The sequence below is a fragment of the Varanus komodoensis genome, unplaced genomic scaffold, assembly GCF_004798865.1.
Source record: "Varanus komodoensis strain SLA01 unplaced genomic scaffold, ASM479886v1 scaffold9, whole genome shotgun sequence".
Taxonomy (NCBI): Eukaryota; Metazoa; Chordata; class Lepidosauria; order Squamata; family Varanidae; genus Varanus; species Varanus komodoensis.
Window position 1 is genome coordinate 11954957 of NW_025336598.1, and position 21149 is coordinate 11976105.

Below are 21149 nucleotides of genomic sequence, written 5' to 3' on the forward strand. Positions count from 1 at the left end.
TATTTGTTAGCCTACTGTTCTTCATAATCTCTTAGCACCTGTGTAACCATATTGCTCTTGTAACCATATATTTTAATTATGTAAATGCTGTGCGCATGGATTACAATGCTATAAGTTAGTAATCTATAAAAGCTAGCCACTTTCTTTGTTCTCTGGTCCAGAGTCTTTTTGAGAAAGATTCTGCTGTTTTTTTTTCTAAATCCAGCTGAATGGGGTTCTACCTTGCAGAGTCCTCGCTGTCCGCTGTTAGAGGCTTACTGCTAAAAGTTTTGGAGGTCTAGCTAGCATGTTTGGATATTATTGCAATAATATACAATCCCCTTCTTAGTAAACCTGGAGTTGGCATATCATTCTCTGAAATGATACCAGGGATAGCACTTTAACCTTTTGAATCAACTAATCCCTTTTATTCAAACTAGGTACAAAGACATCGGCCAGTGTTATTATTCTGATATTCAGGTAGAATTAGAATTAGATGTGTGAGGAATCCATTTGGGGGTGGGAATCTGTCGGAATCCCTGGGCTGGATTCCTCAGACTCCTGTCCGCCTTGCAGCAGATCTGGCTCCAAGTTCCTGGCAAGTGTGCCCAGCATTCGTGGGGCAGTGGCAAGCAGTCATTTGGGCTGCTGCACCTCACGCGGAAGAAGGGTGGCCGCCCAGAGCTTGCCAGCAATCAAATTCCACATGATCACTAGCAGCATCCTCTTCTGCACCAGTTGCAGCTGTTTGTGCTGCTGCCCCAATGCAGAAGGTTGCTGTTGCACAGCCTTCATTCTTCCAGCATATCTGGTTCCCTTAAGACCAAGCAGAGCACAAGAGGAAGTCTGCAAATGCTAGAGGGATGGATTCCACTAAGGTTTGTCCAAAGCCTAGGTAGGATCAAGCTGAGAGCCAGTGGCTTGGCTAAAGCTTCCATATAGTCTAAAATGCCTGATCTTATCTAACCTTGGAAGCTAAGCAGGGCCTGGCCCGCTTGACATCTGGATGGGTGACTTAAATGTTGTGAACTACCCAGAGAGCTTTGGCTACAAGCAGTAACATAATGTAGTAGTAATGTTATTCAGTGTGTTCAGGACCATTGCAAGAGTAGAATTGCAGACTTCCATCTTACTCTCTTAGGAGACAATCCTTTCAGGATGTCCATATTCATTCATTCATTCATTTTTCAATTTATATCCTGCTCCAAAATGTAGAGAGTTACATGCATCTTATGCAAAAAGGGAGGGGACAGCAGAGGTGATCTTTACCTTCCTGTCTGCCTGATCTACAGTTTCTGCTAGATTGGCTTTTTTGCCTATTTAGCTGGAGCATCTCGGAAGGGAAGGGAAGGGAAGGGAAGGGAAGGGAAGGGAAGGGAAGGGAAGGGAAGGGAAGGGAAGGGAAGGCTGGGGCAGGTGCCTCTTAGCCTCTCTAGTGTCTCTCCCTCTTCACCTCTCAAAACAGCCCCTTTTCTGCCTCTCTGAGACTGCTTTCTCAAACGCAGCCATAGCTGTCCATCTTTGGTGGCTCCAAGGAAGCAGGGGAAGTGGGAGGAGAAGCCAGGAATCCAAGCTATTCAGGCAGTTTCTAGGGGCCATAGGTTCATTCCCTTATTTTCACTGTCTTCAGATGTATCTTCATATGTATTTGCATTCCATAATTCCAAAATCTGTATCTTGAGTTTAGTATACCAGGCATGCTTTCCCTGCTGCCCAAAATAGCAGTAAGAACAAGGTTGTCTCAAAGAAGAGTTAAAGGGTCCTGTTGTGACATCTGCAACAACTTGACCCATCTCCTCCCTCTGCCTTCGCATATCCACTCATGTTTAAATAATACAAACTGACAACAGCAAACTGATCCATGCTGTAGATTTAAAATGCTCCTAAGCTTGAGCATATAGGAGAACATTCAGATTGCAATTCACTGGTTAAATTCTAGTGCTTTTGGTGGGGGCATGGGGGGAGTAAGGGCATATTCAGTCAAGATGGATTAATCCCTTAGCACTGAGATAGTAATTCTGCATATCACAACATTTAATTGAAATCAAATTGGAAGCTTATTTATTATGTAGAAAGGAGTGCTCATGTCATTGAAATAACCACAGTCATTTTATGTGCCACTCTCCTGAGAAATATTAAACAAAGCCTTCAATAATTGCTGTTATTTCAGCTCTGCCTAGTAATTTTCCACTATATTAATAGGTATTCATGCTTGACACTGATGGAAAAATGTACATGTCTTGTTGATGAAACTTTTACTTATTTTCATTCAAGCCTTTATTAACACACCTGCTCCCTAAACAAAAACATACTTTTCTTCTCCACCCCCACCACCACTACCACTAATAACTTGACAGGCTTAGAGCTGTCTGGCTAACACTCATACCATTAAAATCATAATAAGCAAACAAGATGGATGATGTGGGAAAGATTGTTCCCTAATGATGTTTCTGAAATATTTTAATCAAAGTCACGTGTAAACATTATCAGCAGAAGCAGCATCTTAAAATGATGCCGAGAATTTCAAGCAGAATATGCAACAGCACCTGCCCACTAGAACAAGAGAAAAATACTGAACAAGCCGCTTTCTAACACAAAGGTATATGAAGGTGTAAGGAAGTAAGAGTGTTCCCACTTGCAAGGTACTCAGAAGAGATCTTAAAACAAGAGTGGGCAATACATAGCCTCTGAGCTGCATATGACCCCCTAGGTATTTTTGGGCCCCAACACTCCACAAGTTATCACTGCAAAAATACATTTTAGCTTTAAAACAAGGTGCCTTGGGAGCACAGACCTTTTCCAAGCAGATTCACTCACCCTGGTGCCTTTGAAACTATAACTGTACATTAAAACAAGGGTTTAATAGTTGCATTTCTACACCAAAAATTCCAAGTCAGGGAATGAAATGGTGTTTCGGACTTTTCCTCTGACTTTCTTCTGACACTATACTTTTACCTCAAAGTTTGATCCAATCCTGGGGCCTCTGCATCAGCCTTGGCTATCACAGGTGTTCCTTGAAATAAATGGCACACAAAAGGCCACACAGACACTGCTGAAAAATGCAGGTTCCAATTTTTATTTCTCTCCGATGTGAGAGGCCTTGGCAGGCAGGAGAACACCTCAACTGTTACATTTCTCCTTGATACCCCACCCCACCCCACCCCACCCACCAGTACCCCAGTCAGGATTGCTAAGTCCTGGCTTGAGGAACTGAACTTATTTATTCTTCTCCTGATAATGGGTAATTGTTTGGTTAATGTTGTTCTAGTAATGTAAAGTACAGTGTTTTTTGTGCTCCGGTTCCATTTCTGAAAAAGACAACAACAGATCACTTTGGGAACAGGCTTGCAGGCAGATGCTTTCACCTTGATAGCTTAAAAATTGTGTCCTGGAATGTTAATAGTCTGTGTTCTATTGTTAAAAGGGGAGAGTAGCAAAGCCTCTAGAAAAGTGATGCCGTGATATTGTAATATTCCAGGAGACTCACTGTTGCCTGCAAGTCAAAACAGTCCTGTCTTATGGGACGTTTGATGATCAGTATTGCAAGGGGGAATCATCAAAGGCATGATAGCTCTCTATAATTCTGACCAAGAATTACTCACTAAAAGTAGAAAATGTTTTGTGCATTCCAAGGAGACACTGTATTTTGGGGGAAAGCACGCTGGCAAACTGGCCACTTACGCTAGTCTCTTTTTATGCCCCAAATCCAGTACATCTTCCTTTCCTGATGACCATGTTCGAGACGGTGGTATACTTTAAAATGGAGAAGGTAGTATTGGACAGAGACATGGACACTATCTTTAATTGTAATGTGAATAAAGGCACCAATGTAATCTTGACCACCCAAACATATACCTCCATAAAAAAAATCTCCTTCACAAACATTGCTTAGCTGACATGGCTGACCTCTTGTTATAGTCAACCTGGAGGGGTCTGGAATGGCCTTTTCAGTCAACCCATACTAATTCCATTTTACGCAGGTCCTAGGGAAGGAAACCTCCCCTTTTCCATCAGTTGCAGGTCTCTGCTAAAGCTAAAGAGCTGATCATCTGAATGCTGGCATTGCAATGCAGATGCCTTCGCTGAGGTCATCTCAACACAAAGCACCTCCATTTAACAAACTTATTGACTGGAAAACTGCCTGGTGCCTGCACGATAAAGACTCTTTTGGAATTCATTGTTATCTCTAGGAATGAGCAACTGCTGGACAATCAGACAAAAAGGACAGTTTCCTTACCTGTAACTGTCATTTCTCCAGTGGTCATTTGTGTATTCACAAATATGGGCTCTTCCCGCCTGCATGGAGTGGTTTTTCGGGGAGATTCTAAAGCTGACTAATTAGTATTTGGCAGGAGCCTGGCCCCCTATGCGGCTAGCAGGAGGGCAGGGCTCCAGCCAAGACCTCAGTTCAAAGCTGAGACCGCCATCATTACTGCATGAATAACATGGAATAACCCACGTGTCTAAGAGAGACACCAGAGAGGATGGGGGGTGGGTATGTGTGAAATCAATCAAGCAAAAAAATTTTTGGGAGACTGAATATAACCTTGCTCATAAAGCAGCATTTTCAAGAGAATCTTACTGACATATCTATATGGATAAAAAGGTAACAGGAAAACAGGAAGAAAAATAAAGAAATGGAAGCCATTCTAACAGAACACAAACAGTGTTTTTTGAAGTCAAACTGATGGCGAAACAGGCAGAAGTTAAAGACTTCAAAATTGGCAAAATTCAGTCCTTCCATAATCTGCTTACAACACTGTTATTACAGATTTGGTAACAGGGAACAGAGCTTATAGCTAAAGCACTAGATCAATCAGCCTGCCTAAAATGGGGATAGGAACAAGACATTTTAAGTTCTTTGCCAAAAAAGAGAAGTTCTGTGTTAATTTATATACATGGACTGTTGTAAACACCCTGGTTATCACTTAATCAACCCATAACAGAACAAAAGGTCATAGTCTATTAAACACGTGAAAGTGGGCATATCCCCAGACATTGATGGAGTTACTGGGGGACTTTATAAGGCTGTTATTTCAGTCAGATCACTTCTTAAGACCCTCTTCAATGAAATTCTAGGGGGATCTAGGATTCCATAACCCTGGAAAAGGAAAGGAATGGCCATTTCTCCTATAGATAGTAAAGACCCTAGGTTGCTAGAGTCATTCTGCCCAATTGCAGTGCTTTATCATGAAGTCAGCTTGTCTATTTATTTGTTTAAAACTTTTGTATACCGTCCCATCACAGACGTCTCAGGACAGTTCACAATAAACCATCACATCCATCCTGGCCAAAAGACTGAACCAATGCATCTGCACAGACCAAACTACCTTTATACCTGTTTGTCAAATGGCTGGTGTAATCCACAAAACATAAATACTGTCCACCACAGCAACTAAACCCCAGTCTCCATCATATCTGTGTACACCTGAAAGGTCTTCAGCTGAGTGGAGTAGATCAATTCAGTGAGAGTTATACAAAAAGTAGATATGGATAGACAGTTCCAGGCAGCAGTAACTTAACACTATGCTGCCTCAGATGGGATATACTCACAAACAAAACTGATTTGCTTCCTACAGAATTGCAGAGGGACCAAGTGGGAGTTCCCCCTTGCCTCTTCCCTATTTGTCATTGCCATAGAGTCCAAAGCAAAAGGAATCTGCAGACATTCAAATACTAAAACTCTTAAATAGACCCCATTACCTGTTTCATCAATATCATTGTAGATGATGCCTTCCTGTTCCTGAATCGGCTATAGTAGCCAATAAACAGAGCTTTAGCTATTGGGTGGTATAGAAATGTAAGAAAGAAAGCAACACTGTATATATTCCAGTATCACAATGATCTTAAAATAAATCATGACCAATTTATCTATGTTGTCAGCAAATACCGTGGCAAGAAACTTTAAAATGTTTCCCAGCTAACTTTTAATTCAGCTTAAATATTTTGGTATACAAATACTGAAAGAACTGTGGCAGCTGGTTATATATTGCACACATATAATAAAGCATGAATTGAAACATAAATTGAAATAACGGGCCAATACGAAACTGTCCAGTTTGGGAAGCACTGTCTCCATAAATATGACATTGCCCTCTTTCTTTTGCACATGATCTCTCTTTCTTCCACAAGCTATGAACTGGGGGGAAAAGGCAAGGACGGAGAAATTTATTGAGAAAAGGGTTGATTAAAGCTGCACAGTTGAGTTCACCATATCCAATTAAGGTTATATTTTGCATAATTTGAGCCCGAGTATAGTATAATATACTATAAGCCCTTCTTGTGCTCTTGTTTTCAACGAAGAAAACAAGGATCTTTTACCCAAGAATTTGATTGCCATAATACTCACACTTGCTAGACCTGAGATTGCAATAACCCAAACTCAACCGGATTCTTGTTACAAGAGTGGCTGAATAGAATATGGAAAATGGTTCTCCTTGAAAAACTGACACACAAATTTAGACTTCTTATTAGAAGTATCAAAGACAGATTTACAGAAACTTGGTATTCCTTTACTGCATATATGCAAAGTCATATTCAACAACTATCACTTCCCCATCTCTACAATCTTGGAATAATGCTCTGTAAAACTGACCACTATCTTTTGCAACACTGTATGAGCCTCATAATCTGCACATGTTTTCTTACTGTTAATACACGCAAATGCCCTTCTTAATGAAAACAATTATTGGGGGCCTATTTGGGCCCAAAGCCAACTCTTACTTTTATACATAAATATATATAATGAAGAAATTATTTATCATAGTTGAATATAAACCTACAGGATTTAGAATTTGTATGGAATTTAACTATCATATGATTCAGAAGAAATGAAGTCAGAAAATTCAGTCAGGAGAATTTAGCCTTGTTCAGGTGTTGTTCATGTTGCTCATGTGAAAGTGCACAACAGCAATCTTCAGGGCCACACATTTCACCTCCCCTCCCCTCAGTCAAGAAAAGTTTTCCTTGAAGATATGTGAGGTAGGGAGGAGCTGTGACCCCTCAGGAGTGGGCCTGAATGTGCAGCTCTACAGCCTGCAGTACTTACAGTGCTCTTTCACATCAGTAATCTGAACAGGGCTTGTAACTCATCTGAAGCCAGAATCTAGCATTTTGCAGTACCCAGATATGGAAAGTTAATTTCCCTAATGTTACTACTGCTGCCCCCAAGGCCTCCTTGCCTGTTTTGGCACCCCTCCTTTTCTCATGCCCTGTGCTCTTCCCCCTACAAATTAATTCTTTGCTGTCTACGCACCATTTTCTCCTGGTTCGATCTTCTGACTTTAACACTTCCCTTTCAATCTCTTCCTCTTTCTCTGAGCACTCTCCTGTGCTCTTAAAAGTGTATGTTAAAAGTGTATGTTAATAGAGTAATAGTTTATTTTGTTATAATCTTGTGTGCCTTTCCAGCAATACTAAAACAAGCTGCAAGCCAAATATCTGCTGTGGCTTTTTATTTCAGCCCAGTAAAGACAGAACATATATGGAAAGCCACATTAGCCAGGTGTTAAGATAGTGTGATGTTTCAAGCAGAAGTCAATCACAGCTTCCCTAATGAAGACCACACATTTCTTGCATTCACCATGTGTAGGGCTGGCAGGATTTCTCCCATAATAGCTATTTGTTGAGGAATATTTCCCTTCTGAATACAACATAATACTCTTAACAATAGCAGTAACTTTCAATCTCTAAAGCAGGGTCATTTATCTAAAAAAAAAATCATTGCTTTTCTTAATTAGCATCTAATTTGGAAAAGCTCTTATGGAAAACCAATTCTTTCTGAAAAATCAAAACTGTATTTGTCAGCAGCTGTTGTCTTCCAGGGACAAATCATTTTGAATAAAAATCAGTCTTCTGCAGGATGATAAATAATATCATTCATAGCCTCCAGCATCCCACAGATAAAATAGTGGCCTTGCTACAGACATGTAAAGGGTGTGGCCCAGAATTCCAAATGCAAACACAACACAAGAAGAGAGAATACCTTATGTGAGCCTGTTCATGGACACATCACAAAATTATCCAGCTCAGACTGTATAATTCAGTAAGTCAAGTCACATAATACAGCAAAATAAACAACATTCCACACTTTTCTAAACTAGGAGAGAATCTATACTAGGCTTTGTACTGGCCTTGTAATGCCTGACTCATTGGCATGTCACATGATGCTCACCTCAAACTGTCCTCATGATACTTCTGCCATGATATCCTGGAATTCTTCCAGCCTGTTATGGCATGATTTTTAAATCAGTGTGGTTTATCCCAGTTACATATTCCAGTGTGTGCTAAACTTACAGTACTCTTCTGGGAAAAGGAAGAGTGGCTTCAGGTGGGGTGGGCTAGGGAGTGGCCCTGCATGAAGAAATATCTGTTAAGTTTTAATAGAACATGACAGCCTAGAAAAACTGGAGCAGCTGGAATGTCACTGGGTAAGAATGTATACTTATCTCCTTAGTATTTGAAAACTTTGTGGTATAGTAAGATGAGAATTGTACAACTTGGAAAGTCTATACTGACTCAGCCTCCTATCCCTGGAGTAAACATCAGAGGCAAACTAGATGTTGTAAAGCAGACGCAACAGCCTGCTCACTGTTGAAAAACAGCTATGGGAAGCCTTGAGTTTGGGTGGCGGAGAGGCTGCTTACTCCTTTCCCCACTGGCTGTTTTCCTTTTGAAAATCACTCTTCACCCAGGCTGCTTTATCACCCCATGACTTAAAAAGATCAAGACAAGCATACTTTCCCCTTAAAGCGGTGCAGTTTTGAGCAGGAAATCTGCTCAGGGTGATCATGTAAAGCAACCCTACCAACACAGAGCTTTCAACAGTTGTTTTTCATTTTCTAGACAGAGGTTTGGAGATTTTTTTATCAGTGTGATATTTGGCTCTCAGTTAGTGCCAGACACAGCTTTGAATCCTACACCAATGTATCACACATCACTGCTTTCACAGCCCTCTTTTTCTGTGTCCTATCTTTCCACTCATCTGCCACAAAATCCTTATTTTGCTTGGTGTCAGTCATCAATAAGAGAGGCATATAAATAAGTCTAGTATACCATGTGCTACTTCATATTTAGGGGTGTGGTGGTTCAGTGGATAAGATGCTGAGCTTGTTGACTGGAAGGTAGGCAGTTCAAATCCCTAGTGCTGTGTAACGAAGTGAGCCCGTTATTCGCCCCAGCTCCTGCCAACCTAGCAGTTCAAAAGCATGCTAATGCAAGTAGGTAAACAGGTACCATTTGGTGGGAAGGTAATAAGTTTCCATGCACGAAAACATCTAGTCATGCCAGTCACATGACCATAGAAGCATCCCGGGACAAAGCTGGCTCTTGTAACGGAGATGAGCATTGCCCCTAGTGTATGACACAACAAGCATGCATGTGTGAGGGAAAAGTTTATCTTTACTTCATATTTAGCATTTCTGGGTTGCACTGCTGTAGCCCAAAGCATATATTCTAGGAAGACCAGTATTATTGACTCCATATTTCAGGAGTGTTCTGATAGCCGAAGACAAGTCCCTGTTCTATCTAGTGTTTATGGATGAAGTGAGATTTGAACTTTTGGACTTCCAGAACTTTTGGACTTCCATATGTACATAGAGTAATGGTTATACAATGTTAGCATGTATATTTTATATACAAAACATATAGACTTTGTGTATGCTAGAGACAGAAAGAAAGTGGTGCTGTTGTTGGTATGTGTATGAATGTGTGAGAGTGGCTGTAGGTTGGTGGAATGAGACTGGACATGCCTGTACAAGAAATGCCATTATCAAGATGACTGGAGATAAGGCAGTGGGTGGGCAATATATTTTATTTTGTTGCACTGCATTTTTATTAAGCAATATTTAAATAAAATTAATCTCAAGTGATAGTCTATTTTATTTCTCCTGTGGAGTCATGGCATCCAACCTGCCCCATATCAATTTCCAAGCAAAATGCATAATATTAACTTAAAGTGTAATAATTCCTATATAGTGATATATCAAGTTATATATAGGCAGTGTAAAAAAATAAAACAATCTCTAGTACTAGATTAAAATCTGAAGCTACTCTACCACTGAAATGTAGAACCAACAGAAGTTCCAAATGAAATAAAGTAAAATAAAATAAACCCACGGTGAATAGAAAAAGAGACAGAATTAGGGAAGAATTCCAAAAGAAAATTCTTTTAGAAAAAGGAAAGAAAAAGTATAGATGGATAACAGAAGAAACAATCACAGTTGCTAAGAACAGGTGAAGACAGAACAGAATCCTGAATGTGACTTTTCAGTGACTGTCACATAGAGGCAAAAAGAATTATTACAATGACCAGTGCAAAGAAAGAGAAGAAAACAACAAAAGAGTTAAAATAAGAGACCTCTTCCAGACATTCCAAGGAAGCAAAGGGAAATCTGAACATAGATTAGGATTGCTAAAAGAGTAATAGGCAAACACACAATCTGACCTGGAGCAAATAAAGAGAAGGTGGAAAGAATGTGCAGAAGATCTGTACAGAAGAGATGAAAGAATGACAGAACGAAGCATACAATGAAGTGAAATGAAAATGAAGTGAAAGCTGCATTGAAAGCACTTGGAAGGAGCAAAGCAGCTAATGCAGATAGGATACCAATAGGACTATTCCAAGCTGCAGAGGATGGATCAGTTCAAATCATAGCAAGGATACCCCATCAAATATGGAAAACAAAACAGTAGCCCACAGCCTGAAAATATTGATTCACATTCTAATCCCCAAAAGAGTACAGCAACCATAGGACCACTGCATTAATCTCTCATGCAAGCCAAGTGATGCTCAAAGTGTTGCACTTCTATATATAGTGAGAAAAGTCATGTATCCAAGCTGAATTCTCAAGAGGAATAGGCACTAGAGATCATATTTCATTTATATGTTGACTCCTGGAGTTCACCAAAGCATTTCAGGAGGTAAGTCTATACTTTCTAAACTACAGCAAAGCATTTGACTGCATCTATCATGAGAACCTATGTGTGGTTAACCAGCATGGTGTGAAGCTGCAACTCCTATCATTAACATGATCAAAACTGTAGATATACCATGCAAGTCATTTATGGCATGGGTGTGACCAGCCATCACTGTCAGTCAGGGAGTCTTGTTGAAGACTAGTCAAGTAAGAAGAACATGGGTTCATGACGAAGCCAGAAATAGCACTGCAAAACCCATAGAAAACTTCAACAGATAAATTTGGGTGGGGGGGGGGGTCTCAATATTCAGGAATGATTTAATTTAATAAAGAGCCTATAGGCCCCAGGTGGAAGAAAACTTCATGAACCCTCCTTCATTCAGTTTCTTATTTCACAGCCCAGGTTTGGTCCCCTGTTACTGGCTTGTATTTTTAACAAATGCAATGCCTTTCTTTGTAGCTTCTTTGCTGCCCTCTACAGCTCATCAGAAAAACAGATAAGTGAGATGCAAAAGTAGGCAAAGCAGAAGTATTTTCACAAGGTAGTGGGAAGAAAGAAAACCCGTGTGTAATTAGGTACCGTTAAAAAACACTTTCCAACAGTATTTCTCCATCTGCTTCACAAGGTGATCCAAATACTTGTTCCTAGCCAAAAAAAAAAAAAAGGGGGGGGGACAAGCAAGCAACTTCAAATTTCATAATGATGCTAGGTTTATCATTCACCATTTTATACACATTTCTTCTGTATGCTTCTCTACTTTTTAAGATCCTCCTTTAAATGTGTCCTTCATCATTTATGTCATGTCAAAAGTCCCTCTTTCATGTCAGGGTTCCCTTTGGAGTTAAATAGGTTATGACTTCAAGGCATTAAAGGTTTCCTTTGACAGTATGTCTGAGGTGGGAGCTGCAGCAGCAAGATTCTTTCCTGCACTTTGAGGGTAGTACCAACCTTGGGGGAGAAGTTCATGAGGCAGATTCTTCCCTTGGTCAAAGCTCAGGTCTCGAAACTGGAGCAATATGTCAATGAAGAGGAGCTGCAGCACTGAACCCTCCTCTCTTATATTACCCAAGAAGCATGGAACAGAGCCACTGCTGTTCTACCTGTGGACTACAGTCTTGACAAGTTATGAGATCTAACAGTTTGGCCAGAAACGATTAAAAATTAATCTTCAAAGCCAGTGCTTCTTGGAGAAAGAGGGAGAGCGCTCAGTTCTCCCTCTTTATAATATTATTATAATGTTTTTATAATGTTATTATAAAGAGTTATTATTATAGTATAATGTTATTTCCAAAGCACCTGCAGTGTTTGCAGCATCACAATTACTTCCTCCCATACCACTCACTGAAAGCTACTTGACAAGAGAACTTTGTCTTCTCAAAAAAGCTGTTTGGTAATCTTAGCTGCCAAGGAAGGTTTTACTAAGGACATATAACCGAGCAAAGCTCCTGGCTTATTACAAGAGTAGGGAATTGCACAGTTCAGATAGCTCTCAAAGCACACTATTAGGACTCTAGTGTGAGGATCATTTACTCCAGTGGTGGCAAACATGTGCCGCAGTGGGCACGCAGAGCCCTCTCTGTTGGCATGTGAACCAAGTCACCCCAGCATCGCCCCAGCAGCCGAGCATCGGATAACAGCGCACATAGGAGCCATGTGCATGCTCGGAAAGGAGTAGCGGCTCCAGGCGATGATGTCATGAGCCATGACTCATTAGCCGTGACTCGTCTGAGCTTTCGCATGGCTGTTCAATGTGCTGCCAAGAATATATATATATTTGCTTGGACTGGCTGTGAGTTTTAATACATTCGTTTTTATTAACACAAGATTTTAACTTTGAGTTTTCTTATGAAAAAATTAAATTTAACGTCTAAAATTTAGCAAAGAGATGTCCTAATTAAGGGACTGAGATTCTTTTAATGTTGTGCTAGCATATTTGAATCTGCAGCATCACATTCAGGTTTTATTGCAGTGTTGGCACTTTGCAATAAATAAGAGGGTTTTGGGTTGCAGTTTGGGCACTCCATCTCTAAAAGGTTCGCCATCACTGACTTACTCAAACAAATCATTTATGCTCCAACTGTTGATATATGAAGATGAGTTGTGTATGTTCCATTAACGTATTCAATACTAATAATTCACAGACAACATGAAATGTAAAAGGATAAAGAGAGAAACTAATTAAAATACTTTGAAGTTATAGAAACCCTAGAATTAAATTTATCTCTCCTAGTTTTTATTTTTGATGTCATGCTTGTATTGATAGTTCAGGCAACATTCCCAATAACATATTTTTATTAATTATAAAAAAAATAATGCCCCGTCCTACTGAATACCAAGTTGCTTTGCAATAATAAAAGCACTGTAACACTTAAGCTTAAAATAGCATAATAAATGTTAAGTTGTAGATTTACATGTCTTAATTAAAATGTAACATTTTTTACACAAATTCCACAATAATAAAGAAAGGTAGTGCTTATTCCTAATGCCATTCAAAAAGTCTTAATTACTGTGTTTTTTAAAGCATCACTGAATATGGATATGAAAGCCATGTTCCTTGCCACAGGGCTTAATATCCCTCATTTGATTGCTTTAATTAAAATGCAAATTTAGTTATAGTGCAGATGTAGAGACAAAAGCTTTGAGGAATACAGCATATTATATCTAAAGAACTATTAGCCCACATCATAACCAGTTGAGATTGCTGCCACTGAATTGCAAAATTAACATTCATTCCTTCTGAGCTCTCCAGATATTATAAATTAAAGGAAGACTGCATACCACCTAGAGATTTAATTTCCACAAACTTCACTTCAAAACACTTACAAATTTATTGTGAATCAAAAAACACCTTCCTGACTGTAGTATAGCAGAGTTTCAGATTAAAGAATTGTGCCCTCTAATGGGGGAAGTGGGGAATCAGTCCTCTGACATCAGCCTATCCAGCTTGCTATCCCAATTAAACTGTGTTCATTCAGAGCAGACTTTTTACATGATAAATGAATCCTTTCTGGGGGAAACTACTACTAAGGTTTGGCAAATTGTGATGAATGGAAACTACTTGAAAATATGAAATTAGAAAAGAACACACTTATACAGAGAATTCACCTCTACACTTTGGTGCAGTCAGAAATTTAACAGATGAATTCACTGATGAAAATATTCCAGAAAATGATCAGTTTGCCTAGCTGCCTATAAGAATGCATAGGTGAGTGTGTACCCAAGGTCTCAAGGAAGTGGATTTACCCTAGGAATTTATGCCCACTTGGGGCACATCTAGCCATATCACAACCCTAAGAATTGCAATTTGGTGAAAGTTGTGGGCCCCTTTGTTATTATCTGTGTCGTGTGAAAACTGTAGAGTGTGCTTCCTTTCCAGGCTGCTCTAGTAATGTTGGGAAATCTAGTAAAATGTCAGAAAATCTGACTAGTTAATGGTTATCCATGTTCTGGTTACATTTTGCTTAGACTACTTGCAATACTAACCCCAGCCTTAACCCAAACCAAAAGCCCTTTGCTCCCAGCATTCCCCTGCCAGATCATTGGAAATGCTGGGGGTTGTAGGATTTTTCTCTATTTAAATATAGGTAGGATTGCATCCTAAATGTCAGAACTGAGGCATCTTCCATTGTTAGCTCAGAGTTTCCATGAACAAGATTTAAAATAATAATAGATGTAGGAAAGAAATGAATCAATGGATAGTTCTGAGCCTTTCATCCCCATCACAACCCTCCATCTTGTGAGCAAAAGAAAGGAAATGACAGGGGTGTGTTTCAGAAAGTAACAGCAATGTTATCTTACTCAGACTACTTGCCAGGGATGGAAGGAGCACGTCCTGCAGGCCAGACTTCCCTGATGCTGCCTGTCCGGGCTTCTGCTGTCAGGCTGTTAGGAGGGGCTGGGGCTTGTGGATTGCTGGGGACACGGCGAGAGCAGGGCAGAGGGCGGGGAGGCAGAGCAGGAGACAGAAGCTCCCTGGGGCGTTTGCCCTGGTGGCGATGTCCGCTGCTCCCTGTGTGCTCCTTAGGAGCACGGCAGCTTTCCTAGGACCCAGAGCTCCCTTGTGTAGTACAAGGGAAGCATGCTTACCAGGCACGCTCAAGCACGGGGCAGCAATGAGGCAGAAGCACCATGCACAGGTGTCCCCATGGTTGCTCCCTGGAAGTGCTCCCTGTTTGCTGGCAGGCACTCCCCAATGATCAGCTGCTCAGCACCGCAGTGCCTGCCTTGCAGAGACAGCCAATCAACTCTCTGCTGCTGGCAACTCAGCAGATGCTAGGCGGACTAGGGCAATGGAAAATGGCGGCTGGAAAGCCTGCTCTTGCCATAGGGAAACTGCAGAAAAGCATAGCAACTGAATTCACAAATAACAAGCAGTAAAGAAGACTTAGAATAGATTGTCAGTTCTCTGTGGGGATTCACGGTAACCAAACATGCCGCACTTGCTTGCTGCACTCACACATCTTGACAAGCCATCTCCAGCATGGCTTGTGGTTACATGTGAACACAGCCACTGACTATCTCTGACATCTAATCACACATGTCTAATCTTGCTGCTTAAAACAGCCAAGATGGGCCAGGTTCAAACATTTGTAAGTTTTGCATTGCTGTTTCTTTTTCTTTTTTTCTCCTTAGGAATGTTCATCTCCTAGAATTCTAAACTATCACTCTTTGTATCTATTCAGTGTCACGGCTGCTGATGAGAGAGGAAACCAAAATGTTTAATTCCAAATATATATTTGGAATTACTCTGTTACTAGTCTAGGCACTTTTTTCTTACACACAGAGAGAGATTGAGAGACCGTAGAAGAAAGTTAGTAATGCTGATTCCAAGTATGATTTTCCCAGCAGGGCAAAGAAACCATCTTGCATTTAAAGAAAAAAAAATGTAAAAAAGATAGTATCCATAAATGCCAAGAGCTAAAAAGTTTCCACAGATTATTCAAGGGCTATTTACGGAATTTATCATGCAGACTTTACATTGTTGCTTGCTGAACAAAATATATATTAAAAAATTACACTTTTTCTAAGTATCATATCCTGTTTGTCTGAGACCTTCAACAACACATGTTGTTTTGTGTTTAATGTAAGGCAAATTCCACAGAGTACAATGGAATTTACAAGCAACAATGAATGTCTATATTGTATATATCCAGTTAAAGAGCAGATTAACACTGAAATCTCGTTAAACACTTAATTTGAAAATTGTGGGCTACTGAGAAAATAGGCTGCAAAACATGAAATGTCTTCTTCAAATTTCACTGCCATAATCATGTGTGCAAACAGTTATAAAGGCACTTGAGTGCCGAGATACATCATATACATTAATTTAAAAAGCCCAAATTCTTGAATTACTTCTTATGGGCAATTAAAAAAACAATAAATAATTACAGGGTGTTCAACGTTAAACTCTTATTTTGCATGATACTTATATTACTGTGTTTTATATAACAGCACTGTAAAGGTAACTTTGTTTCAATTAATTAGAGGAGAGAAGCGAGGAGAGGCATGGATACAAGCTCACATTGATATAATCAGTGTTCAAGCTGGCTAGCAGCACAGCTTAATTTGAATGAGGGATACTTTGAGGTGAAAACATTGTTCACGCCAGCTGAATGTGTTAATAAGGCTGCTATTCCTAAATGTTTAATCAATATAATTAAACTGTCATCAAGGGATGGAAATAGCATCAGTTGATGCTATTCAGCAACAGTTTGTTTTGCTTTTTTTAATTCATGACACCCCTGGCTGAGATACAAACATTGCCCTTATTTTCCTTTCACTTGTGTCCTAAACAATAAATTCAATTATAGAGTCTCCTACGTTAATCCTTTTTCTCAGGGTACTTAACCTCTAGGCCACTGGTAGTGTTTAAGTTTAAGCAATCACAAAGCATCAGGACTTTTAACCTGTCAGTACATGTTTTGTTCAAAACACGATTACTACTTCTTGCTTCTCTAGTGACACAGACATGAACTAACCTAGTATCTAGCAAAAGTTTAAAACAAATGTGAAGCTGCACCAGCAGAAATAATTTGTTAAACAGGTCGCCAAGAGCAGGCTGGATGCCAGTTACATATATGCAAAAGCGAATGAAAATAATCCCCCTACCTCTCCTGTAGTTCCTCCAATTCGTACATATGAAAAGGTCATGAGCACATCTCTCATCTTCACAAACATCAGCCCCAAATGTGCTGCTCCTTATATTCAGAAATTCTTTGTCACAGAATACATTAAAATTGATAGGCTAACTGTGGCAAACTAAACACAGGAGAATTCTGCTTATAGCTTCAGTGCCTTAACTGCTTGTATCACATCTGCTGGCAATATACATATTTGAGCTATGCTCTCCGGCTTCCTAATTTTGATTCATATACATTGGGGAGTTCAGAAATGCGCTGCACAGGGAGAGCTAGGCTATCACACAACCTCAGTCTTTCTGAACATCTAGGTTATCTGAGCTCTTTGTGCTTCTCTAACATCTGCATCAGGTTTACTGCAGCATAATTCTCATAATTCTGTATAAAGCAGGAGACTTGTGCTATGTAGGATGGGCTGGCTACAGCTTATAATGTAACAGAGCTAAGCTAGCATCATGGCTAACAAGTGAGAACTGGGAAGCCTCTACAAAGCTCAGATTACCCAGGAATTATTAATTCAGCAGATCACTCAGGGCAAGCTACTGTCCCTCCTCCCTTTGTAATACAGGGCAATAAATAATGCCAACCTACCATAGAGGGTTGTTGTAACTGTATGAGGTGCTTTGAACATACAAAAGTTAGTATATACATGCTAGCAAAAGAGAATTATCAGAGTATATAGTACTACACAGAGTAATATAAGCAAAAGACAGCTCTTTCCCCAAAAGATCTTACATAGACATTTCAAGCATGAGAGGAAATTAAAGAAGGGAAAAATAATGATAAGTAGGGTGGACATGGACAAATCCAGTTAGCAATACTTACAACTCATTTCAGTTTAGGATGAGGATGGTTTCTGAAATGGTTCTACTATTAAGATTATTATCATAGTTAATAAGATAATTATTAATACTACATATAGCTGTCATGAGAATACTCACTTTCCATTTTGGCTTGAAAGTGGCTGCTCAAAAAATTAAGTTTGGTTTTTTATATATGTTCTGCCTTTTTAAGTCATGTTCCATGTTCTAGTAATTGTACCACCATTCCTTTTTACTTTTTGCTAGAACAGAAGTGTTCTTCTGTTTGCTAGAAGAAAAGTGTTCAACTAGAATCACGTTTCTAGTTGACTTTTTGCTAGAACAGAAGTATTTCTGTTTGCTAGAAGAAAAGTGTTCAACTAGAATCACTTTTCACAGTAAATAAGCATACATTCTAGTTAAGGTTCATCTGCTCTTTCATGTTTCTCCATGTTTCAGCCCTTCCCAATTGTGTCTTTCATCTTACTAAAGAAACAACTAGCTGAACTGTATATCTACTACTAAAAAATAAACCAGATTATCTTCAGTGGGTTTACTCATAATTAAATCATATTGACTTCAGTGGAATTAACTCGCAAGAAAGTCCACAGGGGAGGGTGCTGTATTTGCTTGTTTCGGGGTGGAGGAAATGGGGGTGCCGCTGGCGTAGGGACTGGGAGGACTGCAGCACCTTTTCTCTTCTCCATGATTTTTCAGGAGCAGGGAAGGAGGAGCTGAGATTTTTTCCTGCACTTAAAAACTACCTCTGCTCTTTTGCTTCTCCTCACGTACCCATCGCTAGCTGATCTAAAAAGAAGCACAAAGCAAAGGAACTTAAAGGGCCATGTTCCTGCACGGATTCCCTTTCCCACTCCTCACACTTCTGCAATTGCATTTTTATGTGACACAAGCTCATGTTGCATTACTATGCTCTATTCACTAGCATGTGCCCTGTGATAAATGCATTTTTCATAAATACCAGAACTGTGTTCCCTCATAAACAGAAGGGCTGTAGATTTGACCTCCCTGAAATCTATTTTGCCAACATGATTCAAGTGAGATGGCATTTCCAGACCAGCAAGTGGCCGAGGAGGACTTAGGGAAAGCAAAGCAAAGTTGCAGTTTTGACAACATCCCTTTATCTGGTAGCAAAACATGCCAAAAGTCATATGCTTGACTCTATGGACTGGGAAATATTCAACCAGAACTCTGAATATAACTTTTTATTGCCTACATTTTCCAGCAAGGATAAGTATAAGTAGGTATGTTTTAATGAATGTTTATGATACAGTCCTCAAATTGTTCTTCACTGGTATCCCTTTTGTTTTTCTAGATAAACCATTGGTGTATATGACATGACATGACATGGAAGCATGATGAGATCCTGATCTTATTCAAAGAGGAGAGTTTTTGATCACTAACCACAAAGCATATTGGAAGAATGTCAGGATAAATGCATGTGTTCTGACTCTTCAAAAGGATAAACAGCTAAAATCCAAAAAGAGGGCCAAGCATAGCCAGATAGTCTTCCTTGGTGGGATGCGGACAATTGCCATTACTGCATTCCACCTGATGGAGAGGATATTGGCAGCTACTGAAATGCAAGCTTGTGACAGAAGCAGGTATGTGCAGAGCTAAGACTTAAGATTTGGCTCACACCAGGATGGGGCACAAAGATCAGCGATGTTCCTTCTGGACACATCTGCACTTACTTGTGCAGTTCCACCAAGGCTTTATGAAGTTTCATAAGCTGACAGAGATGGACAGACAGACATCTTTGGCTCCAACTAGCCCGAAATCTAAATGTTGGTAGTGGAACAGGAGAGATAAAGATAGTAAGGGATCCATTTGAGCACTGCAGTCACTGGATGACTGATGTTACTTACAGATGGAATGAGGATTAAAGGCCTAAACCAAGCACTATGCAGAAGGGAATTTTTTGAGGAAGGATCTGGAGGAGGGGGTAGGTAGCATTGTTTGCACTGTCATGAGGAGTTCCTGGTATAGGAAGCCTTAGGACAAAGGAATAGAAATCTTTAATAATGGAAAATCTGGGAGCAACTGAGAATGCTGGTGTTGTAAAGGTTTCTGTCCTCCCTACAAAAATGTGCAAACAGTCCATCAATACTCAGCCTGCAAAGTTTTACTACAAAAAAGAAAAGACAAATATCATCCTAATCTTGGTTAGTACCTTGCATTATATCAACATTATACATGTATACAAGTACAGAATGCCTGGTGAATATCCAACATTAAAGCTGACAGACCTGGCACCTTCTATAACAGGATCTGCTGATGTTTATTGGACATCATAATACCTACTGAAACATCATAATCACTAACAGCAGCCCTTCTGCAAGTCAAAACGAGCTTACATATTTCTCTTGATAGCTTCAGACTGCTATTAAGTTGACTTACATTCCAGGGCAAGAAATATTAGTTCTCCAATGAACTACATAGATCTGAATCATCAACATTATTGTCATGTTACTTTAAACTTGTGCCTGCCTGCCTGCCTACCTGCTTTATTTATTTATTTAACTTCTGTATTGCCCAATAGTTGAAACTTCCTGAGTAGTTTACCACAATTCAGTAAAACACAATCTAAAATATACCACATTATGAAAACATTGGGGGGGAAAGCTGCCATACAAAATTTAAAACCACATATAAAATTTCAATAATGTAAACAAGTTAAAACCTGATTAAGCAGCTAAGGAAGCCAAGTAAAGTAATTAAATGCCATGAAGTACAGGAGAGTCTTTACCTGGCATCAAAAAGATACTAAGGTTAGTGCCAGATAGACCTCAGTGGGGAGGTCATTCCAGATCTGCCAGGTCCCAGACCAACACCCTAATCTTTACACCAGGCTGGCTCTCACCAATAGGGTATAAATATAATTTATATGGAATGCTAATGTAGTAGATCTCAAAATATTGAATTTTACAGGCACATTTAAAACCAGACCACATGCTTCTGAACTCTAGACTTTTAAACCTAAGTTGTCTCTTCCTACTCATTCACCTCCAACTGCTAACTCGCCAGATTTACACCAGGATGGTGATGTTGCAACTTTATGCCCGAAGATTGAGTTCTGGATGCAGCTGTAGGGAATTATAGCTGCATTCACTTGTGCCAGGAACCATGGGATCTTTATTTTCAAAAAAAAAAAAAACCTGCTTTTGAGGATGTCAGTTCTTTTACTAAACTCTTAATTGGGTTGTGTACCTGTATTTACACTTCCAGCCTATTGAACCTGTCTTTCCATGAATGCCAAACAAATTATTGCAATTTTTTACACTTCTCACCTATTTAT

At 39.7% G+C, this 21149-nt stretch overlaps 1 protein-coding gene and 1 long non-coding RNA gene across 2 annotated transcripts in view; one reads left to right on the forward strand and one right to left on the reverse strand.

Annotated features, from left to right (window-relative positions):
* KCNIP4 (potassium voltage-gated channel interacting protein 4) overlaps window positions 1-21149 on the reverse strand; it is a 284447-nt gene that overhangs the window by 216130 nt on the left and 47168 nt on the right. The window lies entirely within an intron of this gene.
* LOC123017025 lies at window positions 1934-9279 on the forward strand. The gene is made up of 3 exons (XR_006413527.1): window positions 1934-1943; window positions 5007-5009; window positions 9142-9279. It is a non-coding gene; the product is annotated as an uncharacterized LOC123017025 (long non-coding RNA).